This window comes from Crocuta crocuta, unplaced genomic scaffold, assembly GCF_008692635.1.
Source record: "Crocuta crocuta isolate KB4526 unplaced genomic scaffold, BGI_CrCroc_1.0 scaffold55, whole genome shotgun sequence".
NCBI lineage: Eukaryota > Metazoa > Chordata > Mammalia > Carnivora > Hyaenidae > Crocuta > Crocuta crocuta.
Window position 1 is genome coordinate 4,302,642 of NW_027530512.1, and position 24,982 is coordinate 4,327,623.

A 24,982-nucleotide genomic window follows, 5' to 3' on the forward strand; every position below is an offset into this window, starting at 1 on the left:
CACTGAAAAATGATTTTTAAATGCATCATTTGATAGTACTCAAATTTCCCATGAAACTTAATCACCGATAATTCTAGATAATGGCTGTAAATATATAGCCAACACTGCTGCATTGCACAACTCCAGAGAGCCTTTTTTTTTAATGTGAATAGTATCCTCTGAATTGTGCAATATACCAGCTATAACCCAAGTAAATGCTTATCAAAAGCCCTGTCAAGTCCATTTACTGTTCTGTTTAAAAAAAAACTGCAATCGTTTTTTAAAAATCAGTAAGTATTCCCAGAATGTTAAAGAAAAGCATTTTAAAGCACATGAAAAATACCCAGCATCATTAACCAACAGTAAAGTATAATTTAAAACCACAGTGATATACACCTACTATAATGAAAACAACACACACACACACAAAAAAAAAACCCATAAAACAAAAAACCTGATAATACCAAGTGCTAACAAGGATAAACAGCAACTGAAATTTTCATATATTGCTGGTGGAAATTCAAAATGGTATAGCCACTTTGGAAAAGAGTTTGGCAGTTACCCACAAAATTAAACATATACTTACCAGATGATTCCTAAGTATTTACCCAAGTGAAATGAAAGTCTATATTCATACAAAAAGCTACTGTCAAATGTTTATAGCAGTTTTCTTCATAGTTGCCAAAAACTAGAAATAACTCAAACATCGTTCAACAGATGGATGAATAAACAAACGATGATACATCCATACTATGGATTACTACTTAGCAATGAAAAAGAATAAACTATTGATACATGCAACAACATGAATGAATTTCAAAGGCCTTTTCTAAGTGAAAGAGGCTGACCCAAAAGTCTATACAACATGATTCTATTAATATGATATTCAGGTAAAAGCAAAACAATAGTCATGAAAAACAGATCTCCACAAAGTTGGAGATGGGTGGGAAGAGGCTAATTACAAAGGGGCAACAGGAACTCTGTGTCTTGATTAATTACCAAGTGGTGGTAGATACACATTCTATACCTTCATCAAAACACACAGAATGGTATATCACAAAATATGAATTTTACTGCATGTAAATTTAAAACTTAAAAGAAAATTGAATTCATGAAAAAATAAAGGAAATAAGCCAAATTAAAAAAAAAAAGAATGAGAAGGCTTTTTAAAATCATTAGTTCTAGAAATGGTATGCTGTGGAGATGATACAACTTCCCCTAATAAGCTATAAAGATAAAATGTAAAATGCTTAAAGCAACACTTACCACATTCTCAAATGATACTAGTGACCTTTCCTTTACCCACTTGTCTCTCCTATGTACACATTTCTCTTTCCCTGTGTCTACTATCTTTCCTCCTCCTCTACAGTGACTATAAATTGTTTTTGCCTACTTCACATTCCTTCCATCCATTTCTCTAGTTACTAGTATTCCCATCCTTTAGGGAACTGACCTTCCCCCATTTTATGTGGTTCTGATGACAATGCTAATGACAATTCCCCACAGTGATCAGCCCAAGGATGGACCCCATCAGAGGCCTTCCTTCACAAAGTTCTTAATTCTTCACTATAAACTCTCAGTGATCTGAGGATCATGCATCTCTGCCATGAAAGAAAATAAGACCAACATACAGAAAGAAGTAAACTCAGGAAACAGAGAGTATCCTGAAGACATCATTTAAATTCCTGGATCTGTTTGTTCTTGGACTGCTCCATCTCTGCTCGTTCCACTTACAAAAACAATAAGTCACCTTTTTAAGCCAATGTAGAACTATTGGTTTTAATGCTTCCCATTCAATGTTTTTTAAAGTTTTTTTTTAATGTTTATTCAGTTTTGAGTGAGAGAGAGAGAGAGAGACAGAGCATGAGCGGGGGAGGGGCAGAAAGAGAGGGAGACAACAGAATCCAAAGCAGGCTCCAGGCTCTGAGCTTTAGCATAGAGCCCAATTCAGGGCTCCAACTCACAAACCACAAGATCAAGACCTGAGCCAAAGTTGGACGCTTAACCGACTGGGTTACCAGGTGCCTGAAGGTCTTCTGGGTTTTTGTTTGTTTCTTTGTTTGTTTGTTTGTTTTTGAGACAGAGAGAGAGCAAGAGAGCACAAGCGGAGAAGGGGCGGGGGTGGGGGGATGGAGGACAGAGGATCTGAAGCGGACTCTACACTGACAGCAGGGAGCTGCCCAATGCAAGGCTCGAACTCACAAACTGTGAGATCATGACCTGAACTAAGTCAGACCCTCACCCAACTGAGCCATCTAGAGTTTTAAAAGCACAAAACAATTTTTTTCTCTAAGGGAACAAATACAATAAATTATCTCTTTACTTGCTGTGGCCTTCAGTTAACTTATTTACAATATTAACTGCTATTAATATATAGATATTATCTAGCCCTGCTGTAAAGAGATAGAAATAAAAAATAGAGCCATATATAGGTAGACTGAAAACAGATGTCCACTAAAGATTTACATTCCAAGCATCAGGAACCTTAAAGGCAGCTTTTAATGTAAAGTTTAGACAGATTTTAAGTTTCAATCCAGGTAGTGCTTACCTTCACCACTTGACATTTTACCACTGTATTCATTCTTTTTAAAAAAAAAAAAATGCTTCTTTATTCATTTTTGAGAGAGAGAGAGAGAGAGCAAGCAGGGGAGAGGCAGAGAGAGAGGAAGACAGAAACCCAAGCAGGCTCCAGGCCATCAGCACACAGTCCAATGCAGGTCTCAAACCCATGAACCATGAGATCATGATCTGAGCCGAAACCAAGAGATTATGACCTGAGCTGAAACCAAACCAAGAGTCTGACGCTTAACCAACTGAGCCACCCAGGTGCCCCAACTCATTCAAAGCTAGATAATAAAGATGTGTTACTTTGTGTCACTCTGGCTTTACATTGTTCATTCAGTTATCTTGATCAATAGGTGAAGAAAGGGAATTGCATATGCCAATAGAAAACACACACACATGCAATAAGGATTAAAGCAAAAAATCTTATGAGCTGACAACATATAATAAACTTCTAATAAGTCTTTCTTCAGCTTGTCTGCCTGGAATGCCCCTACTTATTCTCTGATGTTAAGCTTAATGTCACTTCCTTTCAATACAGCCTTCTCTACTTAACACACCCTAATAGAACTGCTTGCTGCCTCTGCCTCCTCTCTATCATAGCAATTACCAAATTACAATTATTTATATGTTACTGGTAATGAGAAACTTCTGCAGTAAAAATTACTCTAGTAAAAAATGAAACAGAAAGGAGCAGCTGAAATAAACACTGTAGTAACAGAATTCCCAGTTTAACAACTTGAATGGATCTGATGGGGAATTCAAAGATGACTCAGCATTCAACTTTGGGCAATGGGAGGAATAAGCCAATTTAATAGGGAAAGGAAAGTTAGAAAGAAAACTACATTTTAGAAGAAAGAAAGTGAAAAAAAATTCAAATTTGAGCATGTTGAGCTTGATGGCATGACAAACAAGTAGAGCTCTCCAGGTGGAAATTGGGAGTTTGGGCACTTACAGTATAGGAGTTATCTAAAAGAGGTACCCACTGAAGACAAAGGTCCAGGTAGCATTCCAAGGAAAAGAAGCTCGATGAAGAATAATACATAAAGCAAATACTTAAGAAACAAGTTGGCCCTGTGAATGAAGAGTGGCTAGAATATACAGGAGAGGTAGAAGGACTACAAAGTTATAAGAAGGGAGAAGCAATCTGGAGAATTAAAGAGAATTAAAACTGAAAAAAAGGCCCCCTTTGACAATTCAGGTCACTGGTAATAACAGGGAGAATGGCTTTAGTGGAAAAGAAGGTAGCAAAATATAAACGATATACATGTGGCTTTTTTTCCTTTGGGTTGTTGGATAACATAAGAAAAAAAAGAACAGGAAAAAGAAGAAAAAATAAGAAAAGGTGTTTTTTGAGTGGATTTTTTTTTTAGGCCATTGAAGATGTTAGGGGAGATTCAGATAAAAATAATAAAAGAGTTAACTAATGAACTCATATACTCTAATAGAAAGGATAAAAAAGTAGTCATGATATAGGCATGAAAGCCCAAGACACACCCCTAACACTAAACAGTAGAGAGGAAAGGAAATTAAACAATTCAGAGATAAAGAAAAGCAAAGCTGAAGAAGCTTCTGTTTGATGGCCTTAATCTTTCCACTCTTTAAATAAAAAAACAATAACTGAAAACAACCTACAAAGTCTTAGAGCAGGCTAAAATCAGGGGATAGAAAGGGAGTAGGAAAAGGTCTGAAATAGCCCCTGTAGGAAGTCAATTAGAAACCAATGTAAGTGGGTATTTTGGAGAACATTCTATAATTAGTTGTTCATCTCATTTTTACCTACCTAGCAGAAGGGCACAAATTCTGTAGCCCATTTGATCTGACTGGTATTCTTTTGTAAAAACAGCCTTCTATGTCTGATGTGAGGTAATGATGTTCTTTCTGTGTGTCTTCTTTCCAATGCATATTACTGCATTTTTTCTTTGCTATGTTACAAAACCTTTAATTAATTGCTTCATGTGTTCTAGTCTTGCTCTGATGCTTTGCTTAAATATCCAAGTAGTATTTGATTATTCAAGAAATCCTTAAAGTCTATTTTCTTTAAATCAAGTATGTGAAAAGAACTATATAGAGAACAGGAATTCTAAACTTAAAACTAGCTATGTATTTTGACAGGTGCTCATTTATTACTATGATTAAAAATAAAAATTCCGAGGGCGCCTGGGTGGCAGTCAGTTAAGCACCCTACTCTGGATTTCGGCTCAGGTTATGATCTCAGGGTTTCATGAGTTCAAGCCCCCCTGTGGGGCTCTGCACACTGACCACTAGGAGCCTGCTTGGGATTCTCCCCCTCCCCCTCTCTCTCTCTCAAAATAAATAAACTTTTAAAAAATAAAAATATTTAAAACAATAAAATTCCCTGGGAAATTATGACCTTTAATATTTGGAAGCTTCAAAAGTTATAGAAAGAAGTGTCTCTTTTCCTCTACCCTAAAATTTTTCCAATTATGTAATTCGTATTTAGATACCTTATATGTATTACAAATTCTGTGAGACATTTAAAAGTAAATCTAGTATAGCGTATGTTTAAAAGATTATGGTTGCCATAAAATAGTCACCTTAGAAAGCTCTCATACTTGGGGCACCTGGGTGCTTCAGTCAGTTATGATCTCACAGTCTGAGCCCCATGTCCAACTCTGTGCTAGCAGCACAAGCCCACTTGGGACTCTTTCTCTTTCTCCCTCTCTCTGCCCCTCCCCTGTTCATGCTCACTCTCTCTCTTTCTCTCTCAAAGTAAATAAATAAATGTAAAAAAAACTTTTTAAGGATAAAAAAAGCTCTCATACTTATTCCTAGAATGTTGCCATTGCATAAAAAGCTATGGGATTCAACTTTTAGAACTCCTTTAAAGTCTTAACATAATCTTTATATTATTGTCAAAGTAACAAATCTTCACTTATTAAACACAGGTTTCACATTTGGGAATATTTCTGGTTATCATAAGGTGGTTTATCTAAATTAGAAATGCCACTGATGAACAAAATATATGACTAGAAAGCATGCAACAAATTTTATGCTGCTATAATGACACCATCATTAAAATATATTTATGACTATATTCCCCTCGTCCACAGTGTCTGCTCTGTGGGTTACCACTCATATATTCTAGTATGTTCAGTAAAAATAAAAATGCAATCATTTTAGAGCCACAGTTCCAACTATCATAGGTAATATAAGAAGCTCTGATGGTTTCTAAGAGACAAACTATTGAATATTCAAAGTAGTTACAGCACTCTCATTTTTAAATTTAGCTAGTCGTTATTCAATGCCCTACCTTTTTGCACACTATACTGAAAATGCACATTATCCCTCTGGCATATACCTGATGCTAGCCTACTTGGTCAGCTGTCTACTCCTGTTACAAACATATACATTTACACACATACAGCACTATTTTTTAATTCCCTATACCTGTGGGTTTTTTCCTTAGTTTGTCACCTGAATATTACCTGTCAGCTTTGCCTGTACATGAGCCCTAGGACAGTCTTCTCAATGGAAGACTTCCCAGTGTCCTTCCTAGGACAGTCTTTCCTATATCCTTTGGTTCTTTAAAAAACAGTCTAATCTCACACAGCTGCCTTGAGCCTAACTTATTCTTAAACTTAACTAAAATCTCTCCACACTCCCAAAACAAAAAAATAATTAAAGCATAGTCTTTTTCTTACATTCATAACAAACATCAATCACTTTTGAAGCTCTGCTTCTGAGAATTATTCAACTTTACCTTTATTCTCTTCAAAAATATTTATTATTGGGGCACCTGCATGGCTCAGTTGGTTAAGCGGCCAACTTCATCTCAGGTCATGATTTTACAGTTCGTGGATTTCAGCCCCACATCAGGCTCTGCACTGAGAGCTCAGAGCCTGAAGCCTGCTTCAGATTTTGTGTCTCCCTCTCTCTGCCCCTCCCCAGCTTACACTCTGTTTCTGTCAAAAAATAAAATAAAAAATGTTTAAAAATTTTTTAATATTTATTAACTCAGCATTTATAATTGTACCTATTGTCAAAGTTACATGTATGAACTAAGAAATGCTCAAGAAAAAGTTTAATCAGCTGTCTTGTTTCTTCAAGACAGTCCCAAATTCATCCACTGTTGACTCATGTATATTAGACCATAAGCTTCATTTTTGACTTAAAAATAAAATAAAATAAAATAAAGGGACTATATTTAAGGGGAAGAGTTAAGGTACATTCTAGGAAAAGGTCAGTGAATGTCCACTCAGCAGTAAAAACTGTAATAGAAGAAAATCAAAATAATTTGATTTTATGGAAAAGGAAGCAGAGGCCCAGAGGCAACAAGTTGCTTACCCAAGTTTATACATTTGGTGGCAAAGCTAACACTCATATCCAAGTCTCCTGATTTCAAGTTCAAAGCTTTTCTACTTTAACCATTCATTCAAATGACTAAACAGGATTATACTAAATGAAAGGAGCCAGACACAAAAGACTACATAATGTATGGTTCCATTAACATCAAATTTCTAAAAGTGGCAAAACTATAGAAACAAAAGCAGATCAGTGACTGCCTATGGCTATAGGGTAGGAGCAGGGACTGGGAAAGTGGGCAAGAGGAAGTTTTTTGGCAGATGAAAGCATTCTAAAATTAAATTGTGGTAACTGTTATACAACTGTATAAATTTATTAAAACTTAAACCGTGAATTTTATGAGATATAATTTATACCTGAATAGAGCTATCCAAAAAAAATAACTTAAGGAACTCAGATTTGGCTTTAAGTCCATAGAGTTCTCAGGAAATTATCACAATCAAAATGAATCACTAAATCACATCAAAAAGAACAGCTTTTTTCCAAACTTCAGATCCTTTTCCCTTCACAATTTCCAAAACTTGGGTATCTTATCTTCCAACCTTACAGTTTCCATGGAAACAAAGTAACAAGAAGTGCACAAATATACACATAGGAAATGTGCATAATTCCTGTGAAAACACTTTGGTTATTGGTCATTATTTCCTTACAGGTAGGATGTGCACTGATCTAAGTAAGCCTCTGCAGCTTAGAGGATATGCTCCTTTATCTGTTATCTGGTCTGACAAATTGCTCCAAAACAGAATTTTTTAGTGATTTCATTTTCATGACATTTTTGTGTCATTATAATATAAACACTAATAGTCTTTTTATTTAGAGGAACCATTTTTAGTTGTATATTAGCAAGTTTCTTTAGTTAATTATTTGTGCATCCTAATTAGGCATACATTTCTTCAGCTTATTCAGCACTGACAACCTATTCTAAGTATCATAAATAACTTACTTACAAATTAAAAGTAAGTTATAACTCTCTCATAACAGTTAATGCTTTACACCTATGAGAAGTACCACTGTTTGAACCTTAAAAATAAACAGACTTTTAATTAATGGAGACCTAAATATCTGTAATTATGTCAGAGGAAGCAATCAAGATTATTTAGTAAACCTACATTTCCTATGCTGCTAGGGTTCAGTTTACTAAGGTTAAGGAAAAACCTGCTGGCCTCAAGAATTTCGGTTACCGTCTTCCTAAGCCCTAGAGTTTCATCGAACGTCCTAAAAGAGAAAGAAAATTTTGAAACTTATAAAAAGAAAGCAAAATGTTTACCCTAGCTTAAGCTGTAATTTTAAAGAGTAGGTTTCTCAAAATTACAATCTTTTGACATTTGGTAACTGAATGAATTAAGTAGTTACTCAAAGAACTCAAGACATGAAAAATGTAACACAGTTTCAACTGAATATATCTCTCTTTCAGGTACAATTCCATGTGTTAGAGAAACTTAATCAGTCAGATCCCAAATGATTAGAGCCCTAACAATAAAGCACACACTTTCTCCCTGTGACCGTTTCACAGTAACTGGCTTAAACTTGCTAACAGTACTCCCATGAATAGAGAACACTGCTGTTCATTTTAGTTAGTTCTCTTCAATGGACACAGTATTTTTTTGAACATTTTTATTACTATAATGAGGGCACACAAAGAAGGTGAAGAGATGTTCTAAAAACCAATTCCTTGTAGACAGTCACTCCACAGATGAAGACAACAGAGGAGACATGAGAATGCATTCCAGGAAATTGGAAGAGGGGATTATGATATATTAAATATTAAGCAGAACAATAATGTGACTAATACAACATCCTTAACAATGAACCAACAAGCCCATATCCCTTTTTATATGGAGTTACAAAATCATTTTTAATAAATAATATTAAACTCTACCCCAACTAAAGTTCTAGTCTCTTGCCTATTGCCTCAAAGGAAATGAAATCATTATAATAAACCTATTTTAACATAAAAGCTAATGTTTTACCAGGAAATGGTCTATGTATGAACTTTCTAAGGAAAAAAAATCCTATAAGGATGGTCAACTCCCACATTTCCTACCACGACTGGGAGAGGAAGGATGACAAAGAGAAAAGAAGGAAATGGAGGGGAAAAGAAAAATTGAAGAAGAAATCCCCCTCACCTTCAAACAAGGCAAGCTCATCAACCAGTAAGATCCTCTGCCTCTCTCAATCCTCCCTTCATAACTGCCCCAAACATAGCTAAAATCTGAAACAACGGATATAATATATAAGTTACAAATTATATTTTGCCCACCTATTGCCAATCAAGATATTATGATCAATGATATTTTAAAATCATACAAATGATTTTTAAAACTAGCTTATGGAATGATGGCTTAAGTCATTTAATAACATTGCTATGCTTTTATAGTTTGATGGTTTGTAAATACTGTTTTTACCACAGGCAAACTTATTTTGGCTCTAGGTATTAATGGAATTTCATATCTCGTTTAAGGGATGTAATATAAATAGCCAACCACAAAATTATTAAAAATTTAAAACTCATTCATGGTTCATTAACAGTCAACTGAATAAAAAGATTTATATAAATATAAAACAAGTTCATTTTAGTTGTATGTTTGCAGTAAATCAAACAGAAGATTCTCCCCTTGTTACGTACTTTTATTCATTTAGAATATAAAGTTACAGCATTTAAAGTTCATATCATGTAATATTTCTCATAACTCAGATTCTATAAAATAAACATCAATTTAATTTCCCATTTACATCTACAATTGATATTAGCATTTTATTATTTATTTTATACTGTGAACTTTACTTACATTACCCAGTCATCAAGACTGTGGCAAGTAAAACTGTTAAGTCTGATCATAACATAAATATGTTGAGTTATATTTATTCAGTTTATCCCACTCTGAAAATACATTTGAGGAGTGCCTGGGTGGTTCAGTCTGACTGTGGCTCAGGCCATGATCTCGGTCGTGGGATTCATGCCCCGCACCAGGCATGTACTGACAGCTCAGAGCCTGGAGTCAGCTTCCAATTCTGTGTCTCACTCTCTTTCTCCCCCTCCACTGCTTATGCTCCCTCTCTCTCAAAAATAAATAAACATTTAAAAAATTTTTTTTAAAAATACATTTGAAAACCCAGTTCTAAGATACAAAAATTACAGGGAGTATTTCAATAGCGATCTTTAAAGTTTTATTTCAGTGCTTCAATGAAGAGGTTATACTATAGAACCAATATAAAAGAAAAGAGTAATAGCAAAGACAAGTTTGAACCACATCAGCACTAGCCTTATATTGGTAAAATTTGTCAATTTTTTTAAAAACCTTGAAAGATATTTCCTCTTCACATGTCATTTTCTGACCACAAAAAAAAAATCTATCACAAAAAGATATATATATTTTTTTAACTTTACTTTCTTATTTTGAGAAAGAGAAAGAGAGAGCACCCAAGTGGGAAAGAGGCAGAAAGAGTGAGAGAGAGAGACAGAGACAGAGACAGAGAGAGAGGGAAGGAATCCCAAGCAGGCTCCGCACTGTCAATGCAGAACCCAATGCATTACTTGAATTCAGGAACAATGAGATCATGACCTGAGCCAAAGTAGGCCACTTAACTGACTGAGCCACCCAGACACCCCACAGATATTTTTAAAAAGTAGTAGATGAGTGAGGTATTAGGTTTAGTAAATAAACTCTTTTTAAAAGAAAACTTAAGTGAGAGATACCTGGGTGGCTCAGTCCGTTGAACGGTGCTCTCTGCCTCTCCCCTGCTCATGCTCTCTCATGCTCTCTCTTAAAAATAAGCATTTTAAAAAAATTAATTTCTAAAAAAAAACTTAAATAAAATTAACCATATAGCTCTGCTTTCTGAAACAAATATGAGTAACTTATACTGAAAGACATATAGCATGATCTCATAAGCCCTGTGTGCTCTTCTTCCATCAAAAGTAAAATGTGGGGAGCCTGGGTGGCTCAGTCAGTTAAGCATCCGACTTTGGCTCAGGTCATGATCTCCCAGTTCGTGGGCGCCTGGGTAGCTCAATTTCGGCTCAGGTCATAATCTCACAGTTTGTGAGCTAGAACCCCACTTTGGGAGAGCACCAGCCCTTCATGGGGTGAGCACAAGCCCCACTTCAGGTGAGCTTGAGACCTGCTTCAGGTGAGCACAAGCCCCACTTCAGGTAAACACGAGCCCAGCTTTGGGTGAGCCCCGCTTCTCTCTTTATCTCTCTTTCTCTGTCCTCACTCACTTGTGCCCGTCTCTCAAAAAAAAAAAAAAGTACAGCCTCATAAAATGTACAGCCGCATGGCTCAGTCAGTTAAGTTCTGACTTTGGCTCAGGTCATAATCTCATGGTTTGTAGGTTCAAGCCCTGCAACCGGCTCTGTTCAGACAACTCAACTTCAGGGCCTGCTTCTGATTCTGTGTCTCCCTGTTTCTCTGTCCTCCCCTGCTTGCTCTGTTTCTCTCAAAAATAAACATTAAAAATAATTTTAAATAAAAAGCAATATTTATATGGGTTACATGTTTAGAATACTGTAGAGATTGATATAAAGTCATTTATTTAATCAAGGAAGAATAAACCTATGCCAAGTGAGTGATATCATTCATTTTATTGGTTTGATCCCTAATTATTTCAAACAGAAAACTGTGGGATATGGAGGGAGGCTGAGTAAGAGGGGATGTAGACTAGAGAATAGAATACAGAGAAAGGAAGATTGAGACGAGACTAATTCCTTAAAAATGTATCTTAAATGCACACTCATCCCCATATAATAGTCTTCCGTTGAGAATTTTAAAATGTTTTTTTCAAATTGATTGTAAGTTATCTTTTACTTTTAAGCATGTGTGTCTTATTATAGCAAACTACAATTTAATAACAACTCAAACTGCCAAAAAGAAACTATATGCAATATGGTACAGAAATATACGGCACAGACTCATTAAGAAGGGAACCAAAGGAAATCTTCTACTGGTCCTTTAAAGGCTACACCTACTACGCTACTATTTACCAGGGAAGCCTGGAAGTTGGTATCTCATCTGAGGAGTACCAACAGTACCAGTACTGATGCATGTATTAATATTAATATTATAGTTGCAGAAATGTTTAGAATCTTAGTTTTTCTTTATTTTTAAGTTTAATAAAATTATATTTTTATATTTATTCTTATGATTAGAAAATGGAAACTCTTTTATAAATGTTCTATGATATGAAATGTGTGTATTTACTATTTAATTAAACCAGGAGATTTAGTAATGCAGTTTATAGTAAATCAAAAATAACCTTTTAAGAACTGGAAAAATATACATAAAAATATTCTGCCATGTCTTATAAAAACATTGTTTAATTTATAGCATAAACCCCTTAAAAATAGTAAACACTCAATGTTCTACATCTCACAGGTATGGCCATTCCTTTCAAAGAATCTATTTTTTATTTTATCAGCACTGAGATTCAATTTACATAATAGAAAGCAATAGAAAACAAACAGCCCAACCACTATTTTCAGAAAACAAAATATTCTAATGATTCTAATATATACATTATCAATTTCTAGCCTTGAATTTGAAGAATACGTGAACTGTGAAAGGTAAATTAATATATCTAAATAATTACAGTTGTGAAATCTAAATAAAGCACCATAAACCAAAAAATAATTGCATTATAGTCAAAGGCACAAGTTCAATTTAGTAAACCGGCTGGACTCACTGCATTATATTACAGGAGACAGAGATTAAGAAGTGACCTTGGGATCCTGCTTTCCAGATGTCTGAAGGGTCCATTTCTTAATGAAAGCATCTCTACTCTTGATAAATATTTAGCTTACTAACTACTCAGTCAATATCTTTGCCCATATAGGACTCTACTTGATTTTTGAAATTTTAGGACTATAGATATTATAAAGAAAAAATTTAAGAACATACAACCTGCACAAAGGATAAACTTCCCTTCTGATGCAATGCACAAGATTAAGAAACTTACTATCATACATTCTACGTTATGGGGCATATTTTCTGAGATTTTAAATGAGAAATTCAATAAGCCTTAAGCATATACTTTCCATTATTTCAGATCATGAAAAGATTTAACTAATTTGTAATACACACACACACACACACACTCCACAAATTACTATGTACAGATACATGCCCATATCAATTCCCTTACTCTTTTAATTAAAAATTTATATTCCTTCGGGTCATAAAAATCTGGGTTTGGGCATTTTAAAAGTTCTAACACATATTAAGCTATGCCTCTTTGCTTTGGCACTAGCTCCCCCTCCAGACCAACCTACTAATATAACTGTACTTAAGAAAAATAAACAACACAAGTTTTTCCAAACCACTAGCAAATTTCAAAATTCACCACTTTTAAGGAAATTCCACGACCTTAAAAATAACTTATTAAAATTGAACCAAACATTGGATAATGTAATCATATTTTTTTTAATTCCATGTATCTCAAAAAAAAAAAAAGAAACGGACCTGTAGGAAAATAACTTCGAGTGACTCTTGAAATGTAAGAACATCCTAAACAATCTATATAGTGCTATATTTTATGGAAATTATTTTGAATCATTATCCTAATAAACCACAATACACTCCTCATGTTAACTCACTACTCGATCAAAGATACACTTTTGCAAGTTTCTGTAATCTATGCAAGTATCATTTCAGCTGTTCAGCTCTTCAAGTACAATTCTCAATTTATAAAAGCAGCAAAAGGAAAATCCATGTCTCCAAACCACCTTCTACGTTCCTTACAGCCTATTCATTCCTAACTCCCTACATTTCTACATACTAAAATGTAAAATCACAAATTCAAATGTTCGAATGCCCACCTTATCCTTACTACCCTAATACTGTATTTACAAATCAAGCAATTAAGACTTTCTATGCACATTTTATGGTATATTTCCTAAGGCTAGCAATGTACAAGACCTTATCATTTAGCATAGTATAGTGGCGTGTTTTTTTTAGGTTATTTCAAAGAAGAGAAAATACAACTTACTCTTATTTCAGCATAGCACTGTTACGTTTAATTTCTCTCCTAAAATGTTTTCTACATAATGCACCCTTTAAAAGGATTATGCATAAATACGTGAAATTTAAATTTAATCAAGAAAATAAACATACCCTCAACCGCAGGAGTAACAAGAAAAGAAAAAAAAACTATCATGAAACCTTGCCCACAGTTTCTAAAGACTGCCAAGTCAAAGTTCAGTCAGTTACCCGTGATGAGCCTAATTCTAAACTGACAGAAAACTTTTGTTGAAATTTGTTCTTCGTTACCTTGAGGTTTGGGGCTATTACTTAAGATTCTCACTTGCCTAGGTTCACCTTCTTGAGTTGGCTTAAATCAACTGTAAATTAATTCAAACATGGATAGAAGAAAACATCTCTTCATGCCTTTCTTCAAGGCCTCAAATCAAAAGTCTAATAACACACGGCCAAACGCTAAAAGCTCGCCAGGGATAAACCCTAACCAAGTCATTGCCATTTAACTTAAGAAATACACTGCGTCTCTGACGTTCTGTGTGGCTGAAGACTGCAATCCCCACAGTAAAAGAACAGGTGCTGCACCCGACAACCCACTCACTCTTGCAGGACGAATCTCCTTTAATAAATAAAGGCTCATTTAACCTTCCCAAATAAGTTTTGATACTCAAAAGCCGCCAGCTCATCATTGCCACATCAATTGGGGAATGCAGTGGCACTCACGCCTTCAACTGCCCTGGCATTGGCCCCTCGCCGGGAGCGGATCCTTGTACGGGTCTCCTCCCGGATTTCTGGCCCGAGGATCCCCCACGAAAGCCCGAAACGTACAAGCATCCTCCTCTCCACAGTCCGTGACTACAGGGACCGAGTTGCTGGCGAAAGGGCAGGTAGGTGGAGAGGAGAGAAGAGGGACACCTCCCACCCCCGCCCCCATCATCCCTTCTCCTCTCTACGGCTTCGGCCACTGCCCGAAGCAGGGATGCGCGACGCCGAGGACATCGGCGGCGGCAGGCGCCCCTCACCGTCAGCCCGTGCCCCCGGGCCGCGCCGGAGCGTCCCGGGGGCTTACTCCCCACTTTTCCAGGAGCCGCTGGGTAAGCGGCAGCAGTTGCAGCAACAGGCCCGGGGAACGCCTGGAGGAAAAGAGCGGCGACAGCCTCGAGTCGCATCCCCGGCGCCTCCTCGAATCCCGCGCTAGCCCAGCCCCAGACCCCGAGGCGCGCGGGGCCCGGCTCCCAACGCCCCCTTACCCGAGGCGGGAGCAGAGGCGGTCTCCGCCGTCTCCAGTTGCCGCCGCCACCGCCGCCGCCACAGCCCTCAGCTGCAGCTGCCCCGTTGGGGAGTGGGAGGGGTGGCTGGGTGGAGGATGCTACTCCCGACTGAAGGGAGACCAAGAAACGGAAACAGGAACCGCCGCCGCCGCTGCTTAACGGAGCCTTCGGCGCCACTGACTGAGCGAGAGCGCGAGGCGGCGCGAGCGGGGCAGTCGCTGACAGCGCGAGACCGAGCGCGAGCCGGGTCCCGGGCGCGCGACCCCGAGCAGCGCCAGCCCCATTCCGCGAGGAGAGGAAGGGGACAGGTGGGCTAGGGGCTAAGAGGGGGGGCGGTGTGGGGCGGGGGCCTGGAGCTGAGGGAACCTGGCTACTCGGGTCCGCCGGAGATAACGCGCGCACGCGCCGGAGCGCCTCTGACCACGAGCGCAGGCGGGGAACCCTTGGCTAGCGCGAGCGTGCGCGCGCGGGTGGGGGCGCGCGCCCCTCGGCGTTACAGGCTTCTGGGAGAGGGCGCGCATGCGCCGGTCGCTGCCACCTACGGCGACCCTGGCATGTGCCACGGCTTCTTCCCGCCCCCTTCTCGGGGAGCCGTGGATAGCGTAGCTGCAGCATCCGCTGCCAGGCGGAGCCGCGGGCCACAGAGGGACCGGGAGACTTCCAGCAGGGCAGCAGCTGCGCTAGGGCGCCGGCTGCAACACAAGCCTAGGCCGCCCTCTACCGCCTGCAGGCCGGAGGCTGCTGGGGGCGAGTCGAGCCGAACTCCCCACTCCCGGGAGCGCCATCTCCCGGGAATGCCGTATCCTCGATCGTCGGGGTACGGACTGACCCATGCCCGTTCAGCCCGCGGCCCTAAGAAGCACTAGTACTGAAGCAGGCTCCTTGCTACTTCTTAGGGGTGATCGTTGCTGCTCCGCCCCTGCAGCCCGGGTCTGGCCGTTCGGCTGCAGCTAGCGGCGTGACCACAGAATGGCATTGCACCCACATGCAACTAGCGGAGCCCAGTTTTTTCTTGTGAGAACTGTTTCCACATTTGCCCCGACAGAAAGACCTCCCACAAGGACCTGAGTTTGATGCCTAGCCTCTCCCCCGACCCGCTGCTGCGACAGCCCCTTTGAGGCGGAAGTTTATTCAGAACGGGAAAGAGAACTTTGGGGAGGAGGGGTTCCCTAGGATGCTTCCTACCCGCACGCACCCGGGAAATTCCTGGCGCTCGCGATGCAGAGCAGTGGGCCGAAGAGCTAGGTCAGACCAGCCCAGACGGAGAGCTGAACCGGAGGACCTAAGCGCGCAGCCCCGGCACACAAAGTAGTCGCGGGCCGAGGAAGGGGGTGCCAATGGTGTCCAATCAAAGACGCGAGCCATGTGAGTGGAGTGCGAGCCGGCCAATCAGAGGGCCGGAGCATGAGCTTCCCGTTCCCAACTCTTCCCTGTAGCCTCCGGACCCAGATCCCAAGCCTGGAGCGCAGTACCGTGGAAGGCGAGATGGTGCCCTGAGGACAGGAAAATTATTTCTCTAGACTTGGGTGTTTCTAAGTGCCTTGCTTAGGTACTTATCCCGGAACAAATAGCGGCGGCGTTTTAGATGCTGAGTATGAAAAAGATCACGGAAAAGAGATTTACAAGGCGCTGGTCTGCCAAGACTGCAATCTGCCTAATAACATTCATAAATTTACAGTATTTATTGAGACCTTTTTATAGGCCAGGAACTGTGTTACAGAAAAACAAGATAACTGCTGATTTTCAAAGAAGGGGGAAAAAAAGTCCCTTGCCTTCAGGAAGCTCAGCTTCTTGGATTTGCTCGACCTTGTGACTCTGGTATTTATCGTCAGTCCTTTATCGTCAGTCCTTTAACGAAAAAGCTCTCAGCAAAGTAGTTTACAGTCGTTTTAAGGACTGTTATCTCCCTGTAAGAAGAGAAAACTAAGGGAAAAGTAGGTTGACCTATGTCAAGTCACACACAAAAAAAATATATCGGCATAACCAGAATTATGTTCTAGTTCAGAGAGCTTGTGTGTCCATATTCAACAATCTTTTATTGAATGCATGGTTGCTGTCCTCCACTAAACAGGCTTCTGAACCAAGCTTACAAACAGAACAGAAGTCTGCTCTAAGGGCCACAAGCTTTGGTAGTTGGAAATGAACAGAAAGTTTAGGTTTATGCCAAAGTAAAAAGTAAGATGAGGTAAAGGCTGAAGTCTTATAAGTCATACTCTAGATACTTTTTTGAAGTCAGAGGTGAGATAGGTACTTACTTCTTAGTTTAAACAGCATTTAAAAAAATATTATAGTAAGCATGTTTAACTTTAAAGCTCCCTTATATAATACTTTAACATCTCCTAGTTCAAAGCTTTACTTTACAATTGCCTCAAGACATCCAGTTTTCTATCTGGCCTTCATTTTTCCTTTCCAAAAATGTAGATTTAAAATATGTATCTTCTCAGGGCATCTGGCTGGCTCAGTCAGTGGAGCATATAACCCTTGATCTCAAAGTTGTAAGTTTTGAGCCCCATCTTGGGTGCAGGGATTACCTAAAAATAAAATCTTTTGGGGTGCCTGGATGGCTCAGTTGGTTAAGCATCCAACTCTGGATTTCGGCTCAGGTTATGATCTCACTGTGAGTTCAAGCCCCGCATCGGAGTTCACACTCCTGGCACAGAGCCTGCTTGGGATTCTCTCTCTCTCTCTCTCTCTCTCTCTCTGCCCTTATCTCTCTCTCTCAAAAATAAACTTATAAAATAAAATCTTTTAAAAATTAAAAAAATACCTATCTTCTCTACCTCCTTCTGCTTAAAAAAATTTTTTTCCTAGGAATGTTTGTCCAAAACTTAGTGCATTTTGATAGGATGGTATATTACATATTAAAAGGCCAAATAACTTGTGTCTCTAGAATATACTCAGAAACTAGTTCTCTAGCACCTCTGATTGTGCTCTGTTGAAGCAATGTGCTTCTCACCCTATGATGGAACCCTGTTAACAAAGCCCTTTCCAGGACATGCCCAACATTGAACTGCCACCTCAGAACTGGGAGTATCAGTTATACAACTGACTTTCGGAACAAATCTTTACACCCTGAGTTTGAGACCAATAATGAATTTCCCAAAAAAATCCACAACAGTTCCAGCTTTTAAAAAACACATTTCTTTTACTCCCTCCAGAGAGGACTATTACTAAAACTCTTCCTTTCCCTTGCTAGATTAAGTTTCTGAGAGACCAAATACCTCCAAAAAGTTCTAAGCATTACTAGCCACCAGAAGACATCTTTGTCAAAGGATGTTTTCTCCACAAGCTCCAGCTTACCCACCCCCACCACCCACTGCTGCTCCTGGGGCCCTCTCACTCTCTCTTCTCACCCCAGCTGCCTGCCTCTGCTTATCATCACTCCTAGTTTCTGATATTTGCTCAAGCAAGTAGAAGTGCTCTACCACTTCCTCCAACCTTCCTTCACAAACTAGGTTTTAGACCCATCTTTGCTTATCTGAAAACTTACAGGTAACTTCTGCTCAGCAAGAGATTGTGCAAAACGTTCTTTATGTCATATTATACTAAGAACCAGTAGAACCTTGTCAGTATATTGTATTCTTTTACACAGCCTGCATCAAATTCTTAGTCATCAACCAGAGCTGTGGGGTCTTGCGGGTGAGGCAAGGAGTCGTCAACCATTAGACAATGAAAAAGATGAAAATGAAAGTTAAAGTGACTACAGGAGTGGCCATTTTATTGAGGGATTAGTTAGATCAAAGTTAATGAACTTGAATATTATCACGTTTCCAAAGTTGTGAACATTCATGCAGGAACTAGTTTGAAGTTTACTGCTACCATTTTATTAATGACTATAATAAAAATAATAGCCTAAGTGTAATATTGCTGAGTGTCAGGTGCTATGATAAACTCTTCCCTCCATCATTTAATTCTCAAATCAACCCTTGAGGTACATCCTGCAATTATAATGGAATTTGTGAGATCACAGAGAAGAGTTAAAGAGGCTCTCAGTAGCAGCTACTTACCAAATAGTTTAGAAATGCTTCCATCCCTACCAATGTGGACCAACTGAATGTCAGTTGTGGAAACATTCTTAATAATCTTTAATTGTCCTTATTAACTAAGTATTGCTCTAGATACATCTACTTAGAGGATTCCTTTTTGCAGGAAATCATTTAAAAGGCAGCACTGTTTATTACATGTAAAAAGGTGGACCTTGAGATAATCATTTTACCCATTTGGCCCTTAGTTTTCTTATCTGTAAAATAAAGGGAGTGGTCTAGGGAAATGATAGTTGTTTGCCTGTTTTAAAACTATAAATCTAGCCAGCTTGACACACTTTCGCCAGCAACCGCAGCAATGAAATATGGAAAAATAGTCTATACTTTGAAATCCAGTAAATGTTTTTAAGTCACTTTGAACCAACTCCCTAAATAGAAATTCAATCTACACCCACTCATTAAAGAGCAGATCCAATCTTTGCAATCAAAAGAGTAAATGAAGTGATCGATTTAAAGACTTATGAAACTATCCCTTTCTATGACTTTCCTCCACGGCTGAAATCTGTCTTCTTCATTGAGATAAAGCATCATATAGTTCACATTGTTCACATCCACTCCTATTCCTTCCTCATTAATAGAGTTCTTTTTGTTGTTGTTATTTTTGTTTGTTTGTTAGGTAACCATCCAATCTCTAGCTATACAAGAGCAATTGAATTAGCCTAGGGCAATCAATAAATTAATTTCCTAGTATGGTAGAAACTTGCTTACCCTCTTTTTCCATGCATATAAAGATACTACATTTTCACACATAACATTCCTACCACTCAAACCCACCCTTGCAGTTAGCCAAACCATGTGACTAGTTATAGTCACTAGTCTATAGCAGGTTGTAGGTAGAAGTGATATATGTCACTTCCAGCTATAAAATTTATTTGCAAATATAAGTTCTTACAATGTTTACTTTTCCCCTGTCTTAAAACAAATATTATTGAAGATAATACAGCCTTTTCAGCCTACGTGCCTAAAAGAGGACAATATGGAACACGCTACCTTCCATCCTCATCAGGTCAGGATGGATACATGAGTAAAAAATATGCCTTTATTGTTCAAACCACTAGATTTGGAGTTGTTCTTTACTGCAGTGTGACCTGGAATCTAGGTTATACTAGGTCTTAGACAATTCTAATTCTAATTCTAATAATTCAGGTATATCCTAATATACCTGAAAACCATTATAGCCCTGGGGTATCCTGGCCCAATCAGACTGAAGGAAAGGATTTTTAGTGCATGCTTAGGGAAGAGGATTCTCTCTTACCAGGTACAATGAGTCCATGCATAATAGAGATTGACACTGGCAGCAATCTAACAACCACAAGAGGAATTGACCTTAAAATGAAGTCAACACACTAAAGACATCAAACAAAGTGGAAAACCATTTAAGATGTATTTGACCTGCTGGTTGTATCACTCCTGAAGGTTACTCTTCTCTGGACTTCTAATTCTGCAAAATAATAATTCTGTTTGTTTCTCTATAAGACCATAAGCAGAAATTACATCTTGTATTATCTTTAATTTCATCACAGTTCCTAACACAGATATGACTCAAGAAGCACTCAAAAATATTAGATGAATTAAAAAATTTTTAATATCATAGTGTATACTCTTGCCTTTAGAAATAAAATATTACCTGCACTAACAAGGGGGGAAATTAATGTAATACAACCCAGTCGTTTTACAGATAAAGAGATGAAGACCCAGATACATTACAGGATTCGTCAAGTTCACCTAGCTTTGTTATGGCAGAACTAAGAGGGAAAAATAATAATTGCTTTATCAAAAATGACCACAGTTTCCAACTGAAGACAGAGAAGCAATGAGACAGTATATTACCCTGGTAGTCAAAAACACTGAAGACAAATGTAGCCTACTTACTAGCAATATGTTCTTGGACAAGTTACTTAACCTCCCTGAGCTCAGGTTTTCCATTTGTAAAAGAGGATAATAATCTCTAGCTCATAGAGTTGTGAGGAATAAATGACTCAACATGTAAAAAGCACTCAGCATAATGCCTGACACATTATAAACATTCCATATATTGTAGATCTATCAAATGGTGTTTATTCATAGCTAAATACATTTTTTTGTATTAGCATAAATTCTGTTCTCCTTTCTAATTCAGACCATTGACCTGCGCTTTTCCAGCATATATAATTATAGTGTAGCCTATATAATTGTATAGCCAGTACTTGCCTTTCCTATAGGAACTGCTCCTCCCATTTCCACGCATCTACTGTATGATGGCAGCAAGAAAAGCCTTGTTAATACTGACTGGCCCTTGGCCACAGCTAATCGGTAGAAAGGTGGACACCTACCACAGAATGGGCCAATGAAGCCAGTCCTCCAAGATTTTTAGACTTTGGAAGAGAGCTCATCTCAAGTCCCAGCTAGATATGTAATCTGGGAAATGTCATGGGACATGTTTTGGTTTTTGAGGGGTGTTTGTTTGTTTTTGTTTTTGGCCAACTGGAGAAACATATTCTGAATTAAGAAAATATAGTCAATGGACAGAGGGAAGAGAAGACGAAGAAAGTGTCTTTGTTATACTGGAGTTCTCAGCTCCAGGTTTTCTTGACCATTGGCAGAATCTCTGCTTTTCCTTCTGCTTTGGGTTGCCTCTTCCAAAGTTTCTCCCTGTATTCTTCTAATATATTCCCTATTTTGCATAAACTAATTTCAGGTGGGTTTATTTTAGATATGATTAATGCAATGGTATGCTATATTATATTGTCATAAAGTAAAGAAACAGAAAAGGAAAATCCTTAAATTCATTATCTTTATTAACAACTTAAGTGATCCTTCTAAGAATATGATCAAGTTTATAAAAATAAATAAATATTTTTTATCAATTATATGTAAAGTACCTGTAGCAAAGACTTCAAATTACATCCCTATATCTGTTTTCTCATTCTCCCATAAGGCCCAACCCCCGATTTTCAGATGGTAATATTGCCACTCAGCTAAAAACTAATATTTTCTAGTCTTCATTGCATAAGTATGGCCACATGGCTAAATTCTGACTGTTGAGATCTAGGTAGAAACATTGTGTGGAACTTCTATTTTAAAAAATAAAATTGTGGGGGCGCCTGGGTGGCTTAGTCGGTTAAGCATCCGACTTCGCTTAGGTCATGATCTCACGGTTCGTGGGTTCGAGCCCCACGTCGGGCTCTGTGCTGACTGCCAGCTCAGAGCCTGGAGCCTGTTTCAGAGTCTGTGACTCCCTCTCTCTCTGACCCTCCCCTGCTCACGCTGTCTCTCTCTCTCCTAGAAATAAATAAAACATTAAAAAAAATAAAAACTAAAAAAATAAAATTGTGGCACCTGGCTGACTCAGTCAGTTAAGTGCCCAACTCTTGATTTTGGCTCAGGTCATGATCTCACTGTTAGTGAGTTCTAGGCCCACACTGACAGTACAAAGACTGCTTGGGATTCTGTCTCCCTTTTTCTCTGCCCCTCCCATGCTTGCTCTCTATCTCTCTCAAAATAAATAAAAATAAACATCAAAAAAAGTTATAAAAAGAAACGAATATATGCTTCTATGTGTTCTCCACATCCTGGGCCATAATGTGATGACTGGAGCCCTTTTAGCCATCTTGAACCATGAGGAGGATAGCCAAACGCTGGGGATAGCATAACAGTGAGGAAGGACCTGGCTCCCTGACAACTTTGCAGAACCTCCATGGCAATGCTGGGCTGCTCACCTCAAAAATTCTTTTATGTGAAAAAAAAAAAATATATATATATATATATGTAAGCTTCTCTCTTATTTAAGCCACAATTTTCTAGATCTTTTATTGCATGCCACAGAAACTAATCCTGACACAATGCCATAGTTTGATAGATTATGTTGTTAGATCTTTAATGCTCCACAAAAGGAGAAATTAATCCAAAAAGACTTGAAAGAAATGTAACAAGGACAAGTACATACTACTCTATTTAAAATTTTTAAACCAAAAATAAAGATACAGATGAGGAGTGGGAGTGGGGAGATACAGACTGGGGAAGATGGGGTAGGTGCAAGAGAAAAAAAATTCAGAGAGAAAAATTCCAGCCAAGAAAAAAAAAATTACCACTGTAAATACGGTATAAATACTTACTCCAATAAAAATGAGTCTTGCTAAAGTCACCAAAGTTCCAAAGTTCTGCGTTACAGGAGCAAAAACTCTATCTTATGAGTTCACCAGAAGGAAAATTAGATTCTGAGGTGGAAAATTAACTCTAACCAAACTAACAAAACTTCTGAAACACCAGAAGGCCCCTTGAGGGCAGAAACACTGCCTCTCTGTCTTGATCACCACTGTGTATCATATTTGCAGAGTGAGTTAATTAATTTTCATTGCGATATAACTGCCAGGGGGATCAAGCACTCATAACCTCTAGTCAGGATCTTCTAGTTTCCATGGGAACAAGGCAATATAGAATCATGATTCAGAAAGTAGATTCTACCTATATTTGAATCCAAGTACTGCCACTAATAGGGATGAGACCTTGGGAAACTTTTTAAAACTATGTGTCATTTTTTCATTCATGTAAAATGGGAATGATAGTATTATCTACCTCATTGGTTTGTCATGATTGTAAAATGAGTTATTACGTGTAAGGCCCTTAAGAACAGCACCTGGCACAGAGCACACAACAAATGTCAGCCATTTATAGCTTTGCAAAAACCCTAAGCTAAAGCAAGCCTTTGTGGACACTATTATTATTATCTGATCTACATCCAAAGTCAAGATGACATGAAAACAGAATCTCAGGAAGAAAAAGAATAGGTGATTGACAAGATTTCCTGAACCAAAGGTTGAATGTCATTTCAGTTTTGCAGTACATGCTACAACACAAGTGTTGGTATTTAAAACAAAGAGTAAAGGTTCTAAAAACAGCTCCCTATAAACTCCACTGGCACAGTTTACAAGTCTACTTGTAAACTCACGTAGATTGGGTCAAGTGGACTAACATATTTATTTCAAGGCTGATTAACTTGGGTTACTCCAAGGAAAAGGGGATTTGAACTGTTTGAGTTCAAAATGCATGAACCAAAACTTACCCTGAACCACTAAGACAACTGGAGATCTGTTGATCCATGTCTCCATCCCTCTCACGGTCCCCATGTCATTTTCTGCTTCTCTGCTCTTCTCTCAGTACCAACTGACTTCCATTTTTTTACTCTACCTTTTGGTTTCTGCAGCCTCGTGATTTTTGTTCCCTTATAGTTCATCTTTTTCGTAGCATAAGACACAATCTTAACTTTCAAATTCTCAGTTTCTTGACTCACATTCTCTAAAGAGGGAAATCTTGTTGGGTCTTCATGTCTTTCTCTACTAAGTCACATAAAAGGTCTTCTGGCCTTCAGTCAGGTATTAATTCTAGTCCAATCTACCATGTCAAAGTGGTGGTGGCTGCCCCTTCAGCCGAGGCTATGTGCCTGAGCATGGCAAACCCTTTAGCAGAAATAAGGGGTGGGTACACACAGGAATTGACTCTGCATCCTGCTGTTTTCCTTTCCCTCACATTCTCCTTCAGTCTTCTATAACTCTCTTCATCCCACTAATAGTCACACAGAGATCTTACCACTCTGTCCTAGTCTTCTCAGTACTTATCAGTTCAACTTAACTCAATCTCAGCCTTCACATTGGTCTTTCCAAATTCTCCAATGCACTGTTTCCAGTAAATGTTTTGTTTATGAAGTCAGGTGGACTCTGTTGGAGTTTGTCTCCACATGGACCATCTAGCTTCTCACCAATGAAATAAATCAGCCCCCCAAACCCCTACCCCAGCTTACATTGTCACAAAGTGAGCTTGGAAGAAATCATGAGTTATGTAAATGAAACACATG

At 38.5% G+C, this 24,982-nt stretch overlaps 1 protein-coding gene across 16 annotated transcripts in view; it reads right to left on the minus strand.

Annotated features, from left to right (window-relative positions):
* The window catches only part of FUT8 (fucosyltransferase 8), a 309,441-nt gene that overhangs the window by 257,404 nt on the left and 27,055 nt on the right, over positions 1-24,982 (minus strand). For 8 of the 16 annotated variants that reach the window (XM_077767170.1, XM_077767157.1, XM_077767171.1 and 5 more), the window contains exon 1: positions 16,305-16,400. The exons of 3 other annotated variants lie outside the window; for them this stretch is intronic. The gene's annotated coding sequence lies outside the window, so the exon portion shown is untranslated. Of the gene's footprint in view, positions 1-1,610; positions 1,681-15,088; positions 15,104-16,294; positions 16,401-24,982 lie in introns of those variants that run through there. 5 more of the 16 variants (XM_077767173.1, XM_077767166.1, XM_077767160.1 and 2 more) reach the window with 3 other exon arrangements.